The sequence below is a fragment of the Manacus vitellinus genome, unplaced genomic scaffold (genome assembly GCF_001715985.3).
Source record: "Manacus vitellinus isolate BGI_N305 unplaced genomic scaffold, ASM171598v3 scaffold_2_pilon, whole genome shotgun sequence".
NCBI lineage: Eukaryota > Metazoa > Chordata > Aves > Passeriformes > Pipridae > Manacus > Manacus vitellinus.
The window spans coordinates 30,394,016-30,399,448 of NW_021940208.1; positions in this window are offsets into that span (position 1 = coordinate 30,394,016).

Here is a 5,433-nt window from a genome sequence, read left to right on the forward strand (position 1 = left end):
TTCAACTTGCACACTTTTTGCTTTTTCTGGAAAGAGATGTGGATCACCCAAACATCTTTGTCATTTCAAATTATTCAGCAGCAGAGACTTTACAAAACAAGCATGTTGTAAATTTGATTGGAAACTGAGCAATCATCATTTTAACTACTGTTTTCTTTGCTTCCACTTTCTACAGCAGTTTTATAGTTGCAGGAACATAATTTTTATTATTGGGTTCCTGAAAGCAGTGAATAAGTGTTTAAGGATTTTGAGACTTGCAATCTTTTCTACTGCTACAGAACACTTAGGAAGAATAACAATGAACTCACAAAATGCTAATATTTGTATTACCAGTGAATTGTGACCTAAGAATTTGCAAATAAACTCCTTGAGATTTTTTATGTCAATTGCAAATGCACTTGCAGAGTAGAACAAAAAAATGGGGAATTACTTAATTAAATTCGCATACAGATCACTTTTTCATTTGAAATCTAATAGAAGAGCAACAGTAGTGGGTCAGAACAAAGGTCCATGCAGCCCAACACCCCATTTTGAAAATGAACTGGTAGAAGGAAGAGCACAAGCATTTGGCAAGTAGCTCCCACTAACATCTAGCAGTCTGAGATCCCTTCAGTTCTCTGACTAGAAATGTCTATCACCTCTATGTTAAAGAGCTATCAATGGCTTCATGAACTGGCCCGATTTTTTAAGAGTCCTAATCTATTCAGATATTTACCAATATAATTGATTATCCCTGTTGCCCTTCTATGTACCCTTTACAGTTATACGCAGACTTTTCTAACTATTGCTGATCATTTTTTTCCACAGTACCATTACACAAAAATCTTGTTCCCATATAATAATGTTCAGCTTAGAGCATATTATTCGATATGAAAAGCTAGAGTTGATTTTTTTCAAAAAAAAAAAAAAAAGCATCACCTAACTTTTCCTACTTTGAATTTCACCTGCCATTTTCAGAGCCATCACAGAGTATTACATGGTCTTTGCAATCAGTTCTCCACTATGTACACTGTCACTTTTGATATTTTTTTTCTGGAGGTCCCTGTAAGACTCACTGGTGTTCTGCCTCCATGGTGAACACCGATTATACTGACAAGAAACTGTCTTAACTTCTGGTTAGTTTCTGTCGAGCCCTTGATGAGGGACCATGTTGATGCACATGCACGCTGACTCTCTTCAGAGAATACATCCATAGGTTGGTTTATGTTATTTACATAATCTTTGTATGGTTTTCTCTTTTGCTTCACTATCTCACTATCTTTTTACTGATGAGTTGACTTGAGGCAAATCTTCTGACATATGACCATAAGAAAGTCTGCTGACATAGGACCATTCCCACATGTCCCCAGTGAACACAGATAATAATAATAATAATTTAAAAAAAGTATTTCTGCTTATATATTAAGATCTTCTAAGAAAAGATCCCAGATCTGATTCTCTACACATTCTTTTCACATCCAGGATGGCAAAGTAGTCATATTTAAAATATAATAACCTTGCACATTTTAGATAAAATATAAGCAAGTCCAGCACTTAAAAATTTATAGTGCATGGCCATGATGAACTCCAATTTTTCTTCACAACCACCTAAAATTATTTGTTAAATTTTTAACAAATTTCTGATACTAATTTGGTAGTTAAAATATTAACACAACTATAACCGTCATCTATTTTACATGGCTTTGTACTGTTTGCACAGTGACATACCCCAAGCAATTTAGATGCAGTTACTCACAACTGATGTCCTGCAAATATTAAGAATATGCATAACTTTACAACTGTAAACTGGTACAATGAATTTGAATAAAATTATTGAGCTTGTGAGCTTTTTTTATCCTATAACGAAGATTTCAATCTCACTGAAAAATTTTAAGCTTATATGTAGTCAAATAACTTTAGACATAATTGATTATGGTTTGCAGAACTATTTTTTGGGTCAGGTAACATGGTATGTCTGTGATCGTAATTTAATCCAGCATAGTCAGATTCCATCAAGGAGGTTTTTGAATTGCTGTACCTATTTTCCAGGTCTCACATGTCAAAACTGCAGGTATATCAAAGAACTTCATTGTGCTACATAAATTTCCAAAGACCTTTTTGTCATATTTCAAGGAGTTCCCTCAGAAGATTATACTATGTAGACTAAGTATCTTCTTTTCCAAATATCTTTGCTTTTATGTCTTGAAATGCCAGATGGATAAGCTAAATGTATTGCCTTTCAATGGTCAGTGAAAATTATGTAGAAATAGGTAAATCTGGCAAGGAGTTTTCAAAAGAATATAGGAAATCATGATACACTGGACCCTACATGCAGTGTTATTGAGGTAAAACTGAGTGGATTTTCAATTCAGGGATCTTATCTGACACATTGCACCTGTTGGTGCCTCACAGGTTTGCAGCTAGAACGATTTGTTTACCTTCATTTGATAGCTTCTGAAAAATATGCCTTTGTGTGCTTTTCTCTACACATTATAAAGCTTGATAAAACCTTTAGATTAGAGCAAGGTTTTGAAGGGATTACTTGCTAATAGTTGTACTACTTTGATATGCATCGCAATTGTAAGCAAGAGTGAGTATGCTGTATTCCTCGATTGGAGGACTATATTTATTTTGTTTTTAAGAAGAAGAAAATGAAAAGGTATCAAAATCCATTTGGGGTTGCTGATTTCCATGCTCTCCGTGAAAAGAAATACCGCCCATAGATGGCACTGTGGTCCTGTGACCCGGGGCTTACTGATGTCTGTGCAGCTGTGCCGCGCTGTATGCGCTGCTGTGGCTGTGAGCTGGCCCTGGCAGGGCGCTCTCATTCTCTTTCGCAGCTGGACAGGGAAGAGAACACACAACGAAAGATTCGTGGGTCGAGATAAGGTCAGGGAGAGATCACTCACCGGTCACTGTCATGGGCAAAACAGACTCGACTTGGGCAAATTAGTTTAATTTATTGCCAATCGAATCAGAGTAAGCTAATGAGAAATAAAAGCTAAATCTTAAAGCATCTTCCTCCCCCCCCCCCCCCTTCTTCCTGGGCTTGACTTCATTTCTGATTACCTCTTTCCCTGCAGTGGTGCAGGGGGACGGGGAGTGGGGGCTGCGGTCAGTTCACCACACGTTGAGTCTGCCGCTCCTTCCTCCACAGGGGGAGGACTCCTCACGCTTTTCATGCTCCAGCGAGGGTCCCTCCCACGGGAGACGGTCCTCCAACATGAGAGCTTCCCATGGCCTGCAGTTCTTCATCAACTGCTCCAGCGTGAATCCACCACAGGGTCACAAGTCCTGTCAGCAAATCTGCTCCAGAGTGGGCTCCTCTTTCCACTGGCTTCCCACAGGTCCTGCCAGGAGCCTGCTCAAGTGCAGGCTTCCTACGGGGTCACAGCCTTCTTTCAGGCATCCATCTGCTCTGGTATGGCGTCCTCCACGGGCTGCAGGTGGATCTCTGCTCCCCCGTAGACTCCCATGGGCTGCAGGAGCACAGCTGCCTCACCATGGTCTGCACCACGGGCTGCAGGGGAACCTCTGCTCTGGCTCCTGGAGCACCTCCTGCCCCTCCTTCCCCACTGACCTGGTGTCTGCAGGGCTGTTGCTCTCAAATATTCTCACTCCTCTCTCTGGCTTCAGTGGTGCAGTTCCACATACCTCACCACAACCCCTGCCCCATCTTAAATCTGTTATCCCAGAGGGGCTATCAACATTGCTTCTGGGCTTGGCCTTGGCCAGTTATGGGTCGGTCCTGGGGCCAACTGGCATTGGCTGTGTCAGGCATGGGGGAAACTTCTGGCAGCTTCTCACAGAAGCTTCCCCACTACTAAAACCTTGCCATGCAAACTGATACAGCTGCTTATTAATATTAAACTTATAGTCCTACTTCTTAGTGAAATAAATTTAATTGGCTTATTACTATTGCAAATGTGCTGTTTCTGAGACTGAAATGTTTTTAGCTCTTTGTACTTACCTAAAGATTATACCACTTCAGTAGAAGAATGGCTGTCCTTGGAAAAAGAGAATTATTACAATGACTCATTTTGGACCAGTTTAATGAGACAGTTAAATTCTGCAACATGCAGAATTTCCTTTTGTCCAGCAAAATATTTAAAATTACTTTAGCCTTTGGCAGATATTGTACTGAGTATTTGTGGAAAAAATAAAACCAAACCAAATTAGCTACTTAAGACAAACCTCCAGTTTATAAAACAACTGATGGCATTTAAATATTTTAATCTGCTTTACTAGCAGTGGGATCTGACAAAACAATAAAGCATTGGAACACCATTTTACATTAACATTACAAAATACAGCAAATGTTTTTCTCTATGTATTTACATAAGCAAACATATATGTATTCAAAATAGAATGCATCTCACTGTCTGGCAATAATTATATAAGTACAGTGCATGGTTGATTGGATGGGATAGATACATAGGAATTTTTACCCTGAAGTGTATAAAGGATGCACACCAGCTTAGGAGATACATGGTGAGCTTCATGTCTTTGGACATTTTTCAGATACAGTCTTAACAGTAATAAAATGTCAATCTACTTGAAAAATTGTTGGTTAAAATTTTTTTCAGATGAAGTGGGGTTTTTTGGATGCAGATATGACAGACTGACTCAGCATGCTTTTCCTGTGAGGTAGGGGATGGCCCTAACCCTCTGAACTAATCTGTATGAATGAATGTTTTCTCTTTTTTTTTTTTTTAACTGAATAATTATAAAAATTTCCGTTCCAGTCTGATGCGTAATGAAAACATTCACATTTTTTTGCAAGATAGAAGTGTTGTTCTGAAGCTGGTCATACTAAACTGTGGTGATCATCCCAAGTGTGGACCCAGTGCTGTAAATCCTGGTTTAAAACAGCTGAACTTTGTCATCTGTCTGCAGCATAATGAATCTATTAATTGCTATCTACTGATGAACAACCTCCTGCAGGTCTGGTATGGTGCCTAGAACAAATTCAGATCCTGACTGTCATCCTCACTAAGGCAAACTGCACAAAAATCCATTAACATTTTGGTGCAAGATGGCAGAATCAGGCCTCACTAAACTGTCAAAAATGTCCACAGAGCTGGAGATATTGGTCTTTAACTGCTGTGCATTCTTGGCTTTGAGAGGCTTCTCAGGCAAAAGCTGGTGATCACTCAATAAAACCTCCTGAGTGCTCAAAGAACCAAAATGTCAGGCATCAGTTATCCCTCTTTCTAAGCAAAAGATAAGTCTTATGTTATCTCCAGCTGTCAATTAAAGAAATGCTGTCAATCCTCTTAGGTCCAAAACATAGGTTTTATTTTAATAAGCTGGAAAAAAATGATTGTTCAGAGTCATTTTCTGATGAAACCTCAAGCCAGTAATTGAAACTCTCTCTGATTGTAGTGAAGTATTCCCTGTCAGTATTTGCAACCTGAGCAATTTGACATTGTGGAAGAGGAACAGAAGGTGAAA